Source organism: Tachypleus tridentatus, chromosome 5, assembly GCF_004210375.1.
Source record: "Tachypleus tridentatus isolate NWPU-2018 chromosome 5, ASM421037v1, whole genome shotgun sequence".
NCBI lineage: Eukaryota > Metazoa > Arthropoda > Merostomata > Xiphosura > Limulidae > Tachypleus > Tachypleus tridentatus.
In genome coordinates this window covers 15,909,990-15,932,374 of record NC_134829.1, presented here as the reverse complement: position 1 = coordinate 15,932,374, position 22,385 = coordinate 15,909,990, and the positions used below count along the sequence as shown (strand labels likewise).

At 33.2% G+C, this 22,385-nt stretch overlaps 1 protein-coding gene across 1 annotated transcript in view; it reads right to left on the bottom strand.

Moving 5' to 3' along the window:
* Positions 1-22,385, bottom strand: part of LOC143250597 (pleckstrin homology domain-containing family G member 7-like) — a 187,858-nt gene that overhangs the window by 82,981 nt on the left and 82,492 nt on the right. The window lies entirely within an intron of this gene.

Here is a 22,385-nt window from a genome sequence, read left to right as displayed (position 1 = left end):
ATCCACCGAAAAATAACCCATACTGGACTATACATTCCTTGGGACTCAGCACATGAAACAAAACAAAAACTCAACATACTAAGAAACCAAATAAACACAGCCATAAAACTATGCTCACCAGATAAAATTAACGATGAATTAGACAAAATAAAACAATACTTCATCAACGTCAATAAGTTTCCTCCACAAACTGTAGAAAACATTATACGCACACACCTAGACAGAAAGCAAAATCAACCAACAAAAGTAAATATATCTCACGAATCAAAAAAATCACGAAACCATATACTGCTGTATACCATATATTCCTGACATCAGCAGACAAATAACCAACATTTGGCAAAAACTAGTTACAAAATATGACATTCCAGTTAATACTAAATTTATTCAAAAACCAGGCACAAAACTGAGGTCTATACCATGTAAAAAACTACACTGACAAACACCACACCAACATTATTTATAAAATACAATGTGATAACTGCCACGACTTCTATATTGGAGAAACAAGTAGAAAAATGGAAACCAGATTCATAGAACATAAAAAGTCACCTTCACACGTTTTCGAACACTGCAAGTCAAATAAACACAACATAACCATAGAAAACACTCAAATACTAAATAAAGAAACAAACATAAACGCAAAATTAAAGAAGCCTTACTTATACAACAACTTAAACACAAAATAAACCAATATCGAGGAACGTCTTTATACCTATATTAAATATAATAAAATAAATAATATAAAATTATATATTCAAATATCTAACACCGCCCTCTACATTCCGACACTCAGTTACACAACCCTTTCCAAACATTTGGTCAGCTTCCGGTCAGTTACCTCTTTCTTTCTTTGTGAACCTGACGATGACCGAAGAAGGTCGAAACGTTGTTCGCTCTTCTACGTAAAATATTTTCTCAACCCAAACGAGTCGTTTTGCTTATATAAATTTAAACACCGTATTTAACAACATCCGTCAGCTATTTTACTGCTATTATCCATCAAGTTGACACGACGGCTGTGCATAAAGCTGCGAAGATTACAACAACAACTACCATAGCACAGATAGCCAATTATGCAGTTTTACACTACATTCCTTCAATATCAGAATTATAAAGGAAAGTCCCACAAGTTTCCATTATTAGAATCCGAAATATAAGCAATTTCAATTCTATTTATACAAATTATAATAAATGTTTCTGAGCGAATGAATGACGAAAATTTTACGTCGAATTTATTAACAAATCCAAGTTCAGTTTAAATAATGTTAAGTTCGTTTTCCAAATGGTACAGGTTTGGAGTGGTTCTTATGCAAAAGTCTGTTTGTATCATAATTAAAAATAAATTCTATGGTTACATTCATTTATGTTCTTTTATAAAATGGCGGCATTACAAATTTAAATACTCTTAAAAAATGGGTGTTTATAGTTGTTAGAAATTTCAAACTCACTATAAATATTTATTTAGGTACTGAAAACGAGGTTTAACTAGCACACAAATATAATAAATATGTAGTTTTATAAATAAACACTCTAATTTTATATGTTAGTTCATAAACACAATGAATTCCAGTTTTGAATATTGATGTCTCGTGAAATGCTTATATTAGCTTTCTAAATTTCTCACTTATTTAGTTTATCCATTGAAAGGTCGTTAAAGAGGGAAAAGAGAACTTTCTAAGGTAGAGAAAGTAAACCATGTATGTTGTAAATAAAATAATAAAGGAACTTGCACATGATTCATTTTAAAAGATGGACAAAGAAACCTTAAAATAAGAACAACTGATCTAGCAACAAATATAAGGCAGAAAAATAAGCGATAAATGAAACATTAAGAAATAAACCGTATTATATTAAAATCAATTAGATAATTGAGGAATATGAAATATTCAAATGACAAATAAGGAGACTATATATAAGCGTTTTATTATTATCAGCAACAAAACTTTCTGAGACTGTTAACAAACCTTCAACACAGATTAACAGATAATCTCAGCTAATCTAACAGAAACAGCACTACAAATTCAGAAAGATGAGGCACTGGAAATATGAACGTGGGCATCTAGAAACTTTATTTATAATATCCAACAGAAACTCGGCAATAAATGTAGAAAAAAACAAAAAACGAGAAATATAAATGTAAACTTCTGGAAACTTTACTGATAAGATCTAACAGAAACTCGGCAATAAACATAGAAAAACAGAGAAACGGGAAATAAAAACAATAGTTTATTCGTAAACAGTCACTTTCATTAGAAGATATCAGTAGATAGATACGTAATGGACGTTGTAAATTATGAAATGATATTAAGTTGTTTTATGACGCATAGAGTTGCTTTCATTTAACATAAAAGATCTACTTACAGAGATTTATGCTTTATCATATTTAAAAATTCCTAAAAAAACTCCACAACCATCTAAATTACACACTATACTTACGTACTAAACAAAATGGTATACATATGTATATTTATTTTCACATTACAGGCTTGAAAATAAGATTTAAACGTTTAAAACAATAACCTATAACAATGCATTTTAAGATACTTATTCTGTAATTGTAATTCTATTTATAATTTTCTGAGAAATTTATACTATCTTACTTGTTTTGAGTCTTTTATCTGAATGTATTATGTTCTTTTCTTTTCATTTCAAATTTAATATACTTGTGAAAAAATTGATGTATGTCCAGTTTAAATGGACATACATATATATATATATATTAGTTTTAATATATATTAAAACTACTCTTGGGCTACTCTTTTATCAACGAATCACTATGACGGATTGACCGTCACATTATAACGCCCTCACGGCTGAAAGGGCGAGCATGTTTGGAGCGACGAGGATGCGAACCCACGTCCCTCAGATTATGAGTCGCACGCCTTAACACGCTTGGCCATGCCGGGCCAGAAGCGATTGTCAAAGCTGCATCTTGTAACCGAGGGGGCTCACTCTTTGATGACCAAGATAAGTCGCCAGTACATGTTTCTATCAACTTCCTTAGTGTTTCATATATATTTATACCTGATTTAATATATACTAACTAAAGCTACAAAATAAGCACGTTGCTTTTGTCTATTCTCGTAATCTTGAGTTCATTGAGTAAAACAAATACGACGTATTCCTATAAGTGATAATTTTGTCTTAATATATGATGCTTTCATTTTCTTAAAAAAACTATATAAAAAGTTGAGTAGAAATTCCAGAAAAATATTACGCAAGCCATGAATGCCACAACAAACGTATAGTTAATCCAAACCCATCAATAACTGTTGACTGAGATGTCATGAAACGCAATTCGTTGTAACACAAAGACAATATAAGATAAGGCTCACTACCATTAAATTATTTTTTGTTAATTTCACCTTCTTATTCTATATAATAACTGATTTCCATTAAGTATCAGTGAAAGAAGTGTGATATCAAATCCTGGGTTTCTATACAAATATATAACATTTTAATAACTAAATTAGAAGGATTTCTGGGTGGAAACTGGAAAGTAACTTGTCCTGGATGCCGCTTTCATGGTGGTGTTATCCTTTAAACTTTACACAATCATAAGAATGCGAATTATATAAAACATTCAGTTTTGGTTGGCTTAGCTTTTTTACCCCAAAATAAATTAATTTTAAGTTATTTTTTTACCTTTAACTTCTAACCTCCAATAGAGAATGAAAGGTTTAAGGTTCTATGCTTGCTCGTTATCACCAGTTGTGACGTAGTTAAGTAAATAAAATGATTAGCAAATTATGGGTTATCGTTTATGCCTTAGTATTGATACAATGTTACTGTTAAACACAATAAAATGTTCAACCTTTCATTAACCTATTGTATACACGGTTTAATACAATAGTCTCCATAAGCGATAAACACTTGATTTTAAACACTATTGGTGATTTAAAGGAAAGTTAAAGCAAACTATTTATCGCCTCGTTACACTAGCACTCAACAAAGCAATCGTCAAAGTGGTTAATGCTTACAACTGTAATCTTAAGTAACACTTCTTCTTTTCCTTACAGGCAATGATGCAAATAGTACTTTAAGCATGTATCCGAGTGCTTCGTTAACCATCTCATGTCTGCAAACATTGTCAACACTATTGTAGCAAGTAAACAGTATTGATAAAGAATAAGCACTGTTGTAGCAGGAAGTTTCACTAAATAATCATGAGTGTTATAGCAGCCAAAAGGTTTTGATACAGAGTCATCGCAGTTGTAACAAGCAAGCAGTTTTGACACAGAGTCGTCACAGTTGTAACAAGCAAGCAGTTTTGACACAGAGTCGTCACAGTTGTAACAAGCAAGCAGTTTTGACACAGAATCATCACAGTGTTACAAGCAAGCTGTTTTGACACAGAGTCGTCACAGTTGTAACAAGCAATCAGTTTCGACAGAGAATCATCACAGTGTTACAAGCAAGCTGTTTCGATACAGAGTCATCACTTCTGTAGCAAACACAAATGTCGATACACAGTCCTCGCTATTGTAACAAACAAATAATTTCAGCAAAGAGTCGTTACTGTTGTAATGAATAGGTTCAACACATATTCACCACTGTTTTAATAAGCAGAAATAGTAACATAGGATTATCACTGCTGTTACAAGAAAACAATGAGATTGATATTATGTAATAATGTTTCCGTAGTTGAAAAGGAGAGAATGTTCTGGAACGGTGATTCGAACACAGAATCTACAGATTATGAAGCGAACACTCTAACCACTAGGCCATACGAGGTCCGACTGAATTCGGGTATTGGTTATTGTTAAACACAAAACCACACAAAGAGTCATCTCTTCTTCGTTCTCGCGGGTATCGAAATGCGATTTTTATCGTCTTAAGTCTGCAGTTTGCTATGTTTCAGTTATTCCGTTTAAACTCCATCATTCAATAGTTGAAAAACAAATTGTCTTACAATGAGAAGAAAATATGAAAACAAAACACATACAAAGGTTTGAAAAATATAAATGACTGTAATTATGTTTTCCTTTTCAGCTTCTTATTGAAATTATTCAATAACCCTGAATTCATTGAAATCCTGAAAATAAAAAAGTAAAAGTGAGAGCAAACTTGGAGAATACTTCAGTTCTGAAGAAACAGCGAGACAGCACATAGTGCTGTTTCAAGTCAGACTACTACAGTGTTTATAAATATCAAACTATTACTATTGGTCATTAAATATTTTATAGTAAATCAGAAAATAATACACTAGCTTCATTTCGAGATAGTCTATACAAGAAACGAATGAAATTATGTTTTCTTTTTTTGAAAAAACAAACAAAAACATATGATCTTAATACCTATGTAGTTTTATTTTTGAATCCATTTATATCATCGTATAATAACCTAAAGGTTTGTGAATCTTAGAACCTGCGCCTAATTTATTATTCGACATTTTACAAGTAGACCAACTGTTTAGTTGGTGGTTACTGATAGCTTTTCATTTTCACTGAAGATAAATTTGAAAAGAAAACCTGTGACGTAGAGACCTATTGCATTCCTTGATTGGCCGTGCACTGTAGTATCGTCTATTCAAGGCTTATGAACACAGATCGGTCAGCAAATCATAGAATACGCCACAGGTTCTCTTTTCAATTTTATCTTAGGTAAAAAAGAAAATAAATCCATAACATGTATGTCTATTCATCTGAACTTAGTTGCTAGTTTAACCGAACGATAAAGACGTTGAGAACTCTTAACTGAGTGAGATATACAATAAAAACTACTGAGCCAACCGAAACCAAATTAGAGGGTGACTAACAACTCTATCAGGAGAGGCAGAGTGTTTCTGATATAAAGTAGAAGCAATACACAAGTCGTTAATACAGTTTTGTGTCTTTCGCAAGAATGTCGACATAGTTAACACTCAATCTATGTGATAGAGGTTGGCGTACGCCCAATAGTCGACAACACCACTAAAAGCGGCGATCTGTGGATCTCAGTATCCACACATCTACATCTTGAATGCAATAAACCGTCACGACAATGATTGCATGCTATTTCAGTGATGGGTATAGACGTCTACAAGTTAACCATGTTAAATGTAACTTAACACAGAAATATTACGTTATCTTGAGTGCCCAAATTGAGTTAAAACAAATATTTCTTTGAGCGTATCAATAAAAACTAACTTAAATATTTAATAAGTCTAAACTAATTCCCAAAAGAGAAGTTGTCTTCTATTGTGGCATCGTGTATTCTGGTGATATTGGCGGTATTTGCGATACGTGTAACCCACGTTTATCATTATTCAGCGTTATTGGTATAAGAAGTAGATATCACGGACATAGTTTCAGTATTTTTCATTCACAAATAGTGTTTGCGTAGCTGCAACAGCAAGAAATAACGATAAATTTCAATAGGAGAAATCACAGTGAAATTTATAATGTAATATTATCAAATAAAGCTTACGTAAACTGTTTGTTTTAACACAAAGTCGCTCCTTGGGCTATTTGTCCAACACGGGCATTCGAACCTCGAGCTTAGCAGTGTGAATCCGTAAACTTACTGCTAATCTACTTGGAGACAGACTGACAATATATATACATATTAGAGTCTCTAACTTAATATCATCAATCTAAGTCCGTAGACGAAACAGTATACAAAGCTCAAAAACAGCAGTTAAACAGCACCCCTGTGGCTCAGTCTTGGAGCTTATAATACTAAAACCAGACTTGTGATACCCGCAATTGGCAGAGCGCGATTAGCCCATTGTATAGGTTGGTGTTTAATGCTAAAACAAACACATTATTTAAATACCTACAGTCATTATCATGAACACGGAGAGCCCAACAGAAGATAAGACAAACTATAAACACGGGGAGCCCAGCAGAAGATAAGATACAATGTAGACACGGGGAGTCCAGCAGACGATAAGATACATTGTAAACACGGAGTGTCAATCAAAAGATAAGATACATTGTAAACACGGGGAGTCCAGCAGAAGATAAGATACATTGTAAACACGGGGAGTCCAGCAAAAGATAAGATACATTATAAACACGGGGAGTCCAGCAGAAGATAAGATACATTATAAACACGGGGAGTCCAGCAGAAGATAAGATACATTATAAACACGGGGAGTCAAGCAGAAGATAAGATACAATGTAAACATGGGGAGTCAAGCAGAAGATAAGATACAATGTTAACAAGGGGAGTCCAGCAGAAGATAAAATACAATGTAGACACGGGGAGTCCAGCAGACGATAAGATACATTGTAAACACGGGGAGTCCAGCAAAAGATAAGATACATTATAAACACGGGGAGTCCAGCAGAAGATAAGATACATTATAAACACGGGGGGCTCAGCAGAAGATAAGATACATTATAAACACGGGGAGTCAAGCAGAAGATAAGATACATTGTAAACACGGGGAGTCCAGCAGAAGATAAGATACATTGTAAACACGAGGAGTCCAGCAAAAGATAAGATACATTATAAACACGGGGAGTCCAGCAGAAGATAAGATACATTATAAACACGGGGAGTCCAGCAGAAGATAAGATACATTGTAAACACGGGGTGTCAAGCAAAAGATAAAATACATTGTAAACACGGGGAGTCCAGCAGAAGATAAGATACAATGTAAACACGGGGAGTCCAGCAGACGATAAGATACATTGTAAACACGGGGTGTCAAGCAAAAGATAAGATACATTGTAAACACGGGGAGTCCAGCAGAAGATAAGATACATTATAAACACGGGGAGTCCAGCAGAAGATAAGATACAATGTAAACACGGGGAGTCCAGCAGAAGATAAGAGAAAATGCTACTCATTCGATAGTTATTGAAATATCAAACTTATATGTTATACAGAAAATAAAATTGACTTGAATTATAGTAAACAATATTATTAATCTAAAAACATATTTTTTTGTTATTTGTCAAAAGTAAGTTAATATTTTCATTTAGTCAGTTCGACAAATTGAAACAGATTGTTTGAAAAACAGATTTAAGAAAAGATACGCAGTTTAATTGGTTTACCAAAGATTAGATAATCTATTCGATTTTACAGGATAATTTAATTCATGAAACAACGAATATTTACTTGTAACAACATAAGACCTTTTTAAAAAAATACGCGATTTGTTAGTAAGTGGCAAGAATTATAGTGCTAAAAGCCGTGTTTTGATACATGTAATAGACACAGCACAAATAGACCATTTTGCAACTTTGCACTTAACAACAACCAGAACCGACTATATTTTGCAAGCGTTTTTTGAACATACAATCAGTTTGAATACTGACAATAACACACATTGTGCAACACTTAACTGGATAGGCAAATTGTCCAAATCAGTATTTTGGTAAAGTTGTTTACATTTTGTCATTCGAGCATCAACAGTGTAACGTTTGGTAGTAATTGGTAGCTATGGTGACCTCTCCGCTTAGTTAAAAATCAACTTATCAGATCTGGCATACACTTTTGATTTTGTTTATTTGTTTGAAGTTAAGCAGAAAGCTACATGCAGGATTACCATGGGTATCAAAACTTAGTTTTTAGAGATGTAAGTGCCACTAGTAAGCTATATCGTTAAAACAGCACGCATTTTGAGTATCTCCTTTGAATAATTGAAACTGACTGAGAAACAGTTACCAATACTGCATGGCATTTTGTAATTTCATATTTCAAACCTGACAATCCTTGGATAACGTCCAGATCAGAGCCCATAAATTTGAAGTACTAAACAGAGAGAATGCAGTCAGTAAACAGCACTGACCGTCATGAAACTACTCCACAGTAAACAGCACTGACCGTCATGAAACTACTCCACAGTAAACAGCACTGACCGTCATGAAACTACTCCACAGTAAACAGCACTTACCGTCATGAAACTACTCCACAGTAAACAGCACTGGCCGTCATGAAACTACTCCACAGTAAACAGCACTGACCGTCATGAAACTACTCCACAGTAAACAGCACTGACTGTCATGAAACTACTCCACAGTAAACAGCACTGACTGTCATGAAACTACTCCAGAGTAAACAGCACTGAAGGTCATGAAACTACTCCAGAGTAAACAGCACTGACTGTCATGAAACTACTCCACAGTAAACAGCACTGACCGTCATGAAACTACTCCACAGTAAACAGCACTGACCGTCATAAAACTACTCCACAGTAAACAGCACTGACCGTCATGAAACTACTCCACAGTAAACAGCACTGACTGTCATGAAACTACTCCACAGTAAACAGCACTGACTGTCATGAAACTACTTCACAGTAAACAGCACTGACCGTCATGAAACTACTTCAGAGTAAACAGCACTGACGGTCATGAAACTACCCCACAGTAAACAGCACTGACTGTCATGAAACTACTCCACAGTAAACAGCACTGACCGTCATGAAACTACTCCACAGTAAACAGCACTGACTGTCATGAAACTACTCCACAGTAAACAGCACTGACTGTCATGAAACTACTTCACAGTAAACAGCACTGACCGTCATGAAACTAATCCACAGTAAACAGCACTGACCGTCATGAAACTACTCCACAGTAAACAGCACTGACCGTCATGAAACTACTCCACAGTAAACAGCACTGACTGTCATGAAACTACTCCACAGTAAACAGCACTGACTGTCATGAAACTACTCCACAGTAAACAGCACTGACCGTCATGAAACTACTCCACAGTAAACAGCACTGACTGTCATGAAACTACTCCACAGTAAACAGCACTGACTGTCATGAAACTACTCCACAGTAAACAGCACTGACTGTCATGAAACTACTCCACAGTAAACAGCACTGACTGTCATGAAACTACTTCACAGTAAACAGCACTGACCGTCATGAAACTACTCCACAACATAAAGATAAATTATAATGCCTCAACAGCTGAAAGAGCGAAGCATATTTAGCAGCATATGGTGGTTCGTACTTCAAACTTTACACCACTGTACAATAACCATTAAGCCCAATACTGAGTAACCAAAAATCCATTGCTATTCCAGTGTGAAAGAAAAATCAAAATAATTGGAGTTTTTTTTTTTAATTATATTTAGTTTTGTGTACATATTTAGAACTTTAATTAAAAAAAAACATAAATTAACACTGAATATACACAAATATTGTTCGGAATTACCAATTATTTATGCAATACCTCATAAGAGGTGACTCATAATTGACTTTCATTACCTCGGTTATTAAACAAGTGTAAAAAAGTGAATGTCATACATATTATTTATTACTATTGTTCACATTTGTAAGTTTATACAATTACAATACTAAAGTCGGGACTCGAATCTTGTGATGAGAAGAACGCAGAAAGCCTATTGTTTGTTGTCTAATCTTGCTCTCAAAATAAACTATTCGTCACCTTTAATTATTAAAAACATTTCATCTGTATCTTAGTAACTATTTTCCAATTTTTGTCAAATCTGTAACATATTTCATCGTATATCGTTGGAAAATTATGTTTAGTCTCCGAGAACACTTGTATCCCTAGAAAAAATACCTTTTTAAAAAAAATTACAACAACAATTTCCATTTAATAACTAACTGCCTTTACTGTTTACTTTAAAGAACACGGTAATAAAATAATTTTCGAAGTAATTTGTCGTATGGTAAGTCAAACAACTGTTGGCTGATCTGAGGAATACAAATTATACATTATTCTGATGTTTAATAAAAATATAACACACTTAGTTTCAGCATCTTATCCGAAAGAACTGTACCAAAAGCTACTGTCAGCATACCAATTAAATTTGTTGGTTAAATATATTCATTACAAGAAACAAAGTACTATATGAGCAGATGAATATTGTGTAATGTGTGTTCCAAAATTACACATCATTTAAAGATGTGACACGTTTCACTTTTAATAACCTATCTTTAGAATTCTGTAGTGTTCCAAGTGGATGGGAGATTTGAGGATGGCAAATATCCAGGATTAAATAAGAACTCTCATTTTTTTTCCATCCGCCTATAGAATAAAGATACCAAAAAAATTCCAGAATGAAGAATTCTCCTCTCATTAACAACTGACACATTAGTACTATTGCGCTATTCCGTTTGTGAAGGTGTTTTATATTTCATACATTTGCTGAAACTTTGACACGGTTTGTATTTAGGATTCGAATGTTTTAAGTACAACTTTTAAGTACGAATGTTTTAAGTACGACTATTACTCGTATTATACAGCGGTAAGCCTACGGATTTCAAACGCTAAAATCAGGAGTTCGATTTCCCTCGGTGGACCCCTCAAATATCTCGATGTGACTTTGCTATAAGAAAACACACACACAAACACTCATATTATAAAGTTGATTTCGAACCTGAGGGCACCGAATGATGAATTATCGATTGTATTTGTACAGTTTTCTATTTAATAAATTATATGTCGTTTTTCCTTTGCATGATTTTAGCCAACAAACAAAACACGTCCCAAAAACTTTTCACAAAGGTATAGTTTCGAGCCAACATGCAAAATAGTTTTACAGTATTAAAACTTAATTTTTTGTATCGCAGTTCCCTTACATTACACTTAATGACTATTGTTAAACCTGTTTTAAATTCGTCAGTACACTATTGCATCAAATCTAATTTACAAACTAGTGACCCCTTGAACCTATGGTCAACATTCACAGGGACGATACAATGCAAAGTATTTTAATTTTTTTTCTAGTATAGTAATCATTGCTGAAATAATGTAAGTTTAATTTCTTTAACCAAGTTACGAACGGTAATCAGTAGGCCTACTTATTTACATGCTCTGATATAGATCAATGCAAAATTTAGGGTGCACTTTCGGGAAATCTCTGTTTAAAGTGTTTTCGGGAAATACTCGTATTTCCTAAAGGGGTGAATTAAAAGTTTTACCTTTTTAAAAACCTCAGAGCCAAGGCGATTCGTTTGGTACAGTTTATAAGTCAGTGTGGCGAACAGTTCAGAATAATGCTCTTAATATTTTTTAGGTCACGGACTACGTTTAGAATGTAATTCAAAAGTTATGGACCTTCCCCCTAGAAAAATGCGCGTAAACATTTACCCACACACATACACACAAAATAATGGAGGAAAGGTAATCTTTTGCTCCAGTTCACGGGCCTCTTGAAGTTCTTCCATGGACTATCAAAGGGAGGCCACGGAGAACTGGTTAAGAGCTCCATATTTAGGATGAGTTACGTTAAATACACACTGAATCTTGTTATATAGACGTTCAGTACTGGCAACAACTACACGACTTTCGTACAGCATTGTTTCAATTGTTGTACTTCTGAGCTGTCGCGGTGCATCAGAAAACACTTTTCTTTACGTTAACTATTCATCTTTGTCAAAGCAATATTTACTTGGTCAGTCTTTACTGTGTAACTGATATTGTCAAAGATAGTGTTTAAACAATATTTAACATTACATTAAAGCTAACACAATTTTTTAAAGGGCTGAGACTTTCGTCCATGTTGTTCGGGAAATTGTGTTAGCTTTAGTGTGATGTTAAATATTGACAGGTATCATCCACCGTGGTTCTAGTATAATTAAGCTCTGTTCTCTTAGCATCCTAATAAAGTCAGTTTATTAAAAGGCGCATATTTTAATGTTATTATGCCATAATGAAGTTTGAAAAATTAAATCGTAATTAAATCTTAATATACTTGAATTAACTTTAAAAAAAACTGAGCTGTACTTTCACTCGATATTGAACTAAAATTAACTTACTAAATTTGGGCTTCATTTTCATGTTATCTTTGTAGTGTGTTCTAAATAAAACTGACTGAATCATATATTTTAATGTTTAATATTCTTAGTAAAAAATGTTTCTTTGCTTTCATTTCGGGCAAAGCCATACAAGGGATATCTGCGTTACATGTCCTCATCTAACAGTGAAAGACTAAAGGGTTTGTGTGTTTGTTTGTTTTTTTAATTTCACATAAATCTAGACGAGAGCTACCTGTGCGAGGTTTCCCTAATTTTGCAGTGTGAGATTAGAGTGAAAGCAGCTGGTCATCACACTCCACCGCCAGCTCTTGGGTTACTCTTTTACCAACGAATAGTGTGAATGATCACTTTATAAACCCCACGGCTGAAGAGACGAGCATGTTTGATGGGGCGGGGATTCGAACTCGCAACCCTCAGATTGCGAGTCCAGCACCCTAACCACTATTTTTGCTATCTGTATTTGCATGTTTTTAACTTCTCATTTTTGTATTTAACTTGTGTATATTACCAAACTAATGTAGTCCTAGTAATACTAAACTGTATTTATATATGTTATCAAACCAATGTTGTCCTAATCTCGCTGGATCGTTTTTATACGTGTTGTTAAACCAATGTAGTGGTATTAATGCTGAACTGTATTTTATGTTAATTATGAATTTAGAATGAAGAAAGTAGTACTTAAATGTAATTTAAACATGTTATCAAACCAAGCTGAGCCTCTTTTTTTTTTTTGCTTTCCAAGAGGTGTGTCTCTTAATTTATGAACAATATGAAATGTTGAAACATCTATTCGTGTGACCAAAATAAGGTTAACTCTATCTTAAAGGAACCACACCAAACAAACCTAGAAAGACCGACTTAGTGTATCTGTAATAATATAAGTGCTATAATAATAATAATAATAATAATAATAATAATAATAATAATAATAATAATGTTATGTTTTGACAATCTCACAGCAAACTGAAATTATTAAAAATAGGTTCTATTTTAATTCATTATAATACAATATAGGCCCGGCATAGCCAGATGGTTAAGGCACTCAACTTTTAATCTGAGGGTCGCGGGTTCGAATCCTCGTCGCACTAAAGTTGCTCGCCCGTTATAATGTACGGTCAATTCCACTATTTGTTATTAAAGAGTAGCCCAAGAGTTGGCGGTGAGTGGTGACTAGCTGCTTTCCCTCTAGTCTTACACTGCTAAAATAGAAACCGCTAGCACAAATAGACTTCGTGTAGCTCTGCGGGAAATTAAACAAACTGAATAGTACTTTATTACCACCAGAACAAACTGAGTCCACTTAGATTAAGCAGAATTTTAAATACTATAATACTAAAAACAGACTAATCGGTTTAACCCATATTTTACTGTATTAAAATAGGGCAAGAATAGCAAAATTAAACTATTTTATGTATATTTCGTACCAGAGTGATATTAGTAACACCAAGTTGTATTTCTATAACACATAACGCTTATTAAGTTGTGTTATTAGTTTTATCCTGTCGAGGGTAAATTATATGTTATCATAATAAATTTATCTTAATCGAATTAAGCTTTATTTAGTATGTTATCATAATACTGTGATCAAAGTAGTACTGAATAAACTTTAATTAATTATATAGGACCAAAATTAAGTTAATAAGAGTAAACTCAGTTTTCAACATCATTATTATGAATAAGCCTGAAATCAACAAATTATAAAAATGATATAAAAGTAGGAAACTAAGTTTATGTTTATTATCAGAAATATCATAAGCAATTAGTATGATCTTATAGAAGTCTATATAAAAGATAATTATGATAATTGGCGTAATAAGGTCCTCAAAATAAGCATGTTATTCAGGTATATATCATGAACCAACAGAACTTTGGCTGCTCACTGCTGTTTTTCAATGAATTTGTTGTATAAAATGTCTGGTGGTAAAATAATGGTAGCTGTTAAGCCTAGACTCTGTTTAATATCTTAGTGACGAACAGCACTTCTGCTGGGACACGTTAATAAAAGAATTACGACAAAAATTTGACTGTGTAGATAATTGTTTGATCTGCGTTTGATGTTCACAAATTAAAAAAAATGGTCATCTATGTAGACGACCCATGTTCTCTGCACGAGGAAATGTATCCTGAAATGACTATGTCAGATCATGAGGGTTATGTTTTGAAAAAAATGTAGAAAGTTTATCAAGTGAACAAATAAAGCACGATATGGATATCAGAGATATTGTAGTTCTGACCGTGGCTATCTCTATAATGACTAAGGCCACAACAGTGACTTCAAACCAGATTCGATACTGTTGGAAAACTGAAACGGTAACTCTACTTCCTGCTTAGCTCTCCGTAAGTGACTCGTTCTATCAGGCCAGAAACAGGCAAAACTACTGGTCGTCAGAACTAGATATGAAGCAATGGATAGGACTGCATGAAGTTGATCACACTGATTGAGCTATTTCTGTAAACATAGGAACACTATAGTAGATGGGCTGAGAGAAAGAGATAAGGTACAATTGCGTTAATTGTGGACAGCTAAAATAATAAAAATGAAACTGCTATACCCTATACACAATGACCGTCACCATCAGCAAAAGATGTTCCAACAGCAGGTAGTGCTAACTTCAGTGATCTATGTAACTCAAAGTTAGGAACAAAGTGTGTACAGAACCCTTGTAAAATAAAGTAGTCAGTGACTAGGTAAAACCTAAGCTAAAACATATGTTCACAGTTTTCTCTAGCTTTGGTCGTACAACAGATGCTTTATAATCAACTTCATGTATTTATTGGCAAATATGAAATCAACAGAAGATTCATGTTATATGATCTATAAGTTCCACAGAGATACAGAACCAATTATGATATAAAAGTAGCTTAGAAATCTCTGAGACAGGAAGTCCTCTGAATTCAATAATGAGATATAAAATGAAAAATAACAAAATAACCTACATAACGACCGTGTAGAAGTATTCTTACTAAGATACGTAGTGGTTGGCATTATGTGTAAGTGGTCAATACCGTTCACCAAAACCGCCTGTTTTTTATCAATAGGCACTAGATGTCGCTAATTGTTGGTTATCCGTCAGGAATACAAGAGGTTATTTATGAGCTGTCATGTGATATCGTTAGTCCAGAAATGATGAAAAGTGAGGAGTTTAGTAATTTGTTTGTTTTGAATGTTGTGCACAGACACTGTAAGGCTATTCGCGCTAGCCGTTTCTAGTTTTGAAGTAATAGATTAGAGTAAAGGTTGCTATTCAACACCAACAACAGCAAACCTTTGAGCTACTCTTTACCAACGAATAATGAGATCAAGCATCACATTATAATGCCTTCATGGATGAAAGGGCAAGTATTTTAGGTGATGAGATTCGAACCAGTATTGCCCAGATTGCGAATTGAGTGCCCTAAACGTTAGGCCATACTAGGCGAAGTTTAATAGAAATTTGGGTTACGAGGCCTGTACGATCTCGCTTAAAGCTGTATATTACTTGTAAGTTACTGTTAATACTGTTAATGTTATACTGTTAAATGTGTGTTGCAAAAGTCCTGTCTGTTCCCTAATTTTGTAGAAGATTCTCGAGTGAAAGAATCAGCAAAGTACCATGTGTGCCTACGTAATACTAGTGACTGCCGGTATTGTTCCCACCTGAACATACGAGAATCTATCTTAAAGTTCGATGTGCCAAGAGACAGTTTAATACTGTTTCTTTGTTACAACTAGTATAATATAAAGCTCGGAAGCAATAACTGTGATTAACGCTTATTAATTGAGAAACTACAGATACTTAACCAGGAGAGTTCATAGATGTCGAACATTACAAGTCGTGTAAACTCAGTGAATTAACTTCGGACGTTAGTATTTCTATGAAGATATTATATAATTTTGTGTGAAAAAGGTTGTAAACGGTATGAGATTAGCCAAGAATGAAGAGCTAGCTAGCTACTCATTAAGTCAACTGTACCGATATTAACTCGAAATCCATTTGCTCATCGTGAACCGTCGATGAAATCTTCAGTTCCAGACTATACACAAAATTGAATACACTTTGTAAGTTTGTAAAACTTTTATATATAAATCATTATTTGTAATAGCCGTTATCATAAATTGTAGTGTCGGTTGTGTATTAAAATATATTTATGTTAGAAAAAATAATTGTGTGTATCAATCTTGTTGTCATGAGTTTGAGACACATCGACATTCAATTAATTTTTAAATAAAAATAAAAATTTCGGACTATTTGATATCGCAACATATAATATAATATATTGGAGGCTCATCCGAAACAAGTCATAGTACGTAACACTCTCTCTGTTTATTAATCAACACAAGATTCTCACGATAGTTTCTTATAAAAATTGCTTCTTTATCCACAAAATGTAAACCATATACATTTTAGAGATCTTATCGTTTGGTAGATCCTAATAATTATAACGTAATAACGTATTAAAAACGTATTTTTCCAAATCTCAAGCTACTATATTAATCTTATTTCCAGTCTTGTACTTGTTCCATTTTTGTCTCGAAAAATATCAGAGCTATTTTTAGTAACATCAAGCGAAAGAAAACTATTCGTTGCTGCAACAGGCTTTTAAACCTGGCTCAACGTCGAGAATGTATACATTCTTGATAGAAGACCAGACACGACAGTTCGACATGAACAATAAATAACTTTTAACATCTCTTACATGAGTGCTTTGATTATATTTTATATTCATAAAGCTCAAATAAGAATTAAACAGCCATGTTTATCCTCAATGGACATAAAACCTACGTAGTTTTTTTATTACATAGTCTTTGTGTTTAGTGCAAATAATACATAAGCATTGCTAACCAAATCAAAATTTGGGCTCTTCAATTATTGGTGTCTTGAATCTTTCTGTAATGGGCCACGCGTGATCTAATGCTAACTTACCAAGATTGTGAATCCTAGAATTCAAAGTTCACATCACATTTCCTAAAATATGTAGTAAAATTGATTGTCTAATATCCTGTTTAGTCAAAAAAGAGCAATTTCGAAGAGCTGCCTTCCTTCTAGACTATTCGTTGAAATAAGGAAGAGGTACATACAGGTATACTATTCGTTGAAATAAGGAAGAGGTACATACAGGTAGTAAAAATTATAATCGAAACACAAAAGTGACCAAATATTTCCCTTTTAAACTGTAAAAAACAAAACATGGATTTCTTAGAAAATAAAGGGTAAAATATTCATCGTTTAAAGAAGAGTGTGATTTTACTTATTTGTAGCTAGTTTACAGTTGGAAAATCTGAGGATTAGAAGCTATTAATTAGACTCTTTAATTTTCTTATCTCACATTTGAAACCATTTGTTATTTTATTGAGTTCTTGAGCCTCAAAAAAGTAAATAAAACACAAATTTTTGTTGTTAGACGCGTGAAACATGAATATTTTCGGAAAAAAAAGACAAAACCGTAGTTTTATTATCGGGGTTTATATAAGCGTTTTTTTTTGTAAAGTTGTTCAAACTCTCAGTATCACTACGTCCAATTTATAAATCATAAAAAATTAGAACACTGAATCATACGAATAAAATTCAAAGAAAATTATTGAATGGTCGATACACAATTGATAAAACTATTACTCCTTTTATCCCGATGTGGCCTCCCAGATAAACTACCATATGGGACAAACAAATTCGGTGACTGAAATTCAAACTCATTTTATAAATTCATAAGGAACGTACTGTAGATAGTTTACTGAACTCCTTACTTTTTTGACACTTTATATTTGCAAATATAGGTTTAAAACAAGGCGATTAAATTTCTTAGACCATTGTCATAGCAATACTTTTACACTATTTAGAGCAGTTTTCTGATATTACTTATCGAAAACAGCAATAAAAGTATATTTAATATAAACAGTGAAACTGACACAAAATATTGTTCAGTTTGTTGTTCCTAATAAGTTAAAAATAATAATAGTAAAGAGTCATTTCTCACAACTGTATCAATTAAAATGCGCGATAGATGGTATTTTGTATCACAGTTTGTGGTAATTCAGCGGTAACTCTATTGGCTTATAACCCAAAGAATCAGGTTTCTATTTATACGGCGAGTATACAAGAGATACCTCATTGTATTACTTTGTGGTTAATAATAATTCAGTTTTTCCTTTGGTTTTGAATACCTTCAGAGATAACGATTTTACGTCTTAACGAGTAGAAATCTCGTGTCTTTTTCAAACATGAGTTTAAATTAGCATTAAGTTCTAAATATGAAAACTCGTTAAAGCCAAGAACATAATTATATTTAAGTAAAGGTGTTGCTTAAGTATCGGTTACAAGTATCGTTGTTTACAAGAAGAAGAACAACTAGAGAAGTTTCTGCCATCTAGTGTACAGTAAAACATTTAATATTATATATTATTTAATATTACCGAGAGATGGCGCCTTATAGTGGTAAGCTGTAATTTTAATAAGTTCAACTTGTACGTTCGAGAAGCTTAAGTTTTTACATGCAAGGAATACATTAGATAACAATGACTTTCAAGAAGTTAGAAAAAGTACTGTTGTGGCTAAAATTAGCGAATGTAATTGTAATGAGCCTATTCTAATGAGCAACAAATTTCAGCACGCCATTTATGCACACAAGGTAATACTGGAGGAAGTTATTGGTGATTTCTTGACAAAGCATGTGGATTAACTAACTAATCAGTGGAGATTATTCTACGTAAGAACACAAATGGAATATATAACTGACAAAGCAGGATGTATAATACAGGGAGCTAGCAGAGATGCAATTTTTGTGGTGCATGTGATGCTAATGATGCAGGGAAATGTAGGTCAGAGGAGCTAATTAATAAGTACAATGGACTGATAAAGGCATTGAAAGAAAAAGGCCATAACTAAATTTTGTCAGACATGCCATTGAAGTTCATGTCTTATTAAAATGGTATATTAATGAAGTTATAACTAAGACGTAGAGAGTTATAGCAGAAACGTACCCTTTGAGACTCATAATTTAAAAGAACCATTTTGTGGCTCAATTTTCATAAATACGTAAACCTATAATACCACGTCAGATTTGTGGAATTAGTTTAAGAGAAATGCCAGACGTTATGAAAACTAACATTTCACAGATACATATTTTCTTTAACTGATTTTTTTACTTTTTAACAAAGGTTTCATTAGTCATTATTTCCGGAATCCGTTAGAATGTCCATATCGTAGCTTTTTATAATTTTGACATGGAGAACTATTAAAAATCTTGTTTGTAAGTTGCTAACCTACTTATATCTCAATATTCATTTCCCGTTGGGACAAAGATAAGTAAGGACATATAACGCTAAAATTTCAAGTTCTATTCCCTACGGTAAACACAGCGATTAGCCTAATGCAACTTAACTGTAAAACAAACAATCTGAATATTTAGTGTTCTATCTATCACATTCTACATGGACGTATTCAGTAAATAACTACTTAAAAATAACTTAATTTGAGTGTTTCCAGTTAGTTGTGGATATATTATCAAATGTAATTGCCACAAACGAAAAGATAAAATGTTACATGTTTTTTTGGAAACCTACAATTTAAGTAGCCAATACAACAATTTAAGTTTACTTACATTTTCGTTATTCTAATTTACTATTGATAAATCTCAACTTACCAGAAAAAATTAAAAAATATATTTTTTTTATCTAGCTTTAATTTCTTTTGATTCTAGTTTCATATTTCTATATGACCGGCATGGTCAGGTGGATAGGACGCTCGATTCCTAATGTGAGGGTCGCGCTAAACATGCTCGCCCTTTCAACCGTAAGAGCTTTATAATTGCGGTCAATCTCACTATTCGTTAGTAAAAGAGTAGCTCAAGAGTTTGCGGTGAGTGGTAAAAGAGTAGCTCAAGAGTTTGCGGTGAGTGGTGATGACTAGCTGTCTTCCCTCTAGTTTTCCACTGCTAAATTAGGAACAGTTAGCACAGATAGCCTTCAAGTAGCTGTGCGAGAAATTAAAAACCAAACAGAATATTTCATTTTTCTTCATTCAAAATGTGACAATCCGTCTTTATTATTACCTTAGTTACGCCACACATTATGAAACAACCGACTTTTGTTGTTCTCTTCACTGTCTGCTCGTCTAGCTGTTCTCAAATCTTTATTTTTATGTTATTATCCTAGTTACACCACACATTATGAAACAACCGACTTTTGTTGTTCTTTTTACTGTATTCCTATTGTCTCGTTCACGTTTGCTCCACGCTTCCTGTACGCTGATACTACAAAGCTAATTCCATTGTAAATTTTAGACTGTTGGCCAGTTTCAAATTTTAGATATAAAAAAAAAGGTTTTTTGTTGTATATTGTTTATCTAAAAATAAACCTTATACTGGGGAAGTCGTTTATCTATTATAAGTGATAGTAAAAGACTTGATATCCCGCTATTGATGTGGTATGATTCAAAAAATGGATATCTGAACTTATCTATTTTTGTAACATACATTAAGCATTGTGTTGTTGCGAGAAACTCGAGTGTAATTTAGTTGGTTCAACACTTATAATATTACAAGTTAATTAAACCACAGCTGTTGCGATCAATGATTAATAAATTTACTCGTTTATTATTAAGCGCTAATTATTGACTAATTACATTTGGTTACTGACGTTTGTTATAATTTAAGGAAAACTTGAAATGGAATTTTTTATGGTAGTCGTGGCAAGGGTTCGACTGTTGGTCAGTCTTCTTGTATAGAATTTGAGTCAGCTAAACAGTTGAATGTTTTCGAGAGAGATGTTAACTGTTTTTAATTCTATAGACTGAATGTTTCATGACCTATATAAATGTAACAGGGTTATTTTATCTTTCTTACGTGTGGTTGACATCAGATTAACTAAATGTGTTTGTTATAAGTTCGGCAAATATGGAATGGCTTTTCCTAGTTATTTTTTCACGTGCGGTTCACGTTCCATTACCTTCATATTATTTCATTTTATTCTATGGTCTTCAATTCTGGTGTAGAGGATTATTTCGGATAAAAACAAACATTACAAAGTCGTGTATGTGTTTATTGTGTTCCTGAACCTAACTTTTGGTTTTCTATTTCTATAATGTATTACAGTCTGCTTTCACAAGATATATTGTAAAATGCATAGTTTATTATTATTATCGCCTATTAGTTATTAAAGTGATTTACGTGTGTATATTTACTGCTCTATTGTGCTTTGTTTTTGTGGTGTTTATATGTCCTCTGCATGCTTGAGATAGGGGAACAAAGCTGTGTTTATAATTTTTCCTTGCTTATGTCTTTTTAAATTTATTTTTTGTTAATTGTTTAAGGTGTCCAATTCGAAGAACATTGTACTAACGTGTTTTGTTCATTTTAAACATTTTTTTTTTTACAATATAAATCTTGTTTATTCTAGAATGTAGGAAGTCTAGGACGCACTAATATTGGGCAGTTGGATTTATCGTTAAGTACAATTTTTATAGTTCTGTAATTCATAGAGAATTGTGTTTTACATTTTTAGAGTAGTTTGAGTAGTTTGACCCAGATTTACCGTATTTACACCTCTATGATGGCTTTATCTATACTAGAGATTTCGACATTGATGGGGTGGCCTGATCTGTAGTCGAGGTATCATGGTTTAATGATCTATCGTTGAGATTCCAGCTTCACACTACTGACGTGGTTTAACCAATATTTTAAATACCATATTTACAATATTGGTGTGGTTTGATGTATAATCGAGGTACCGTA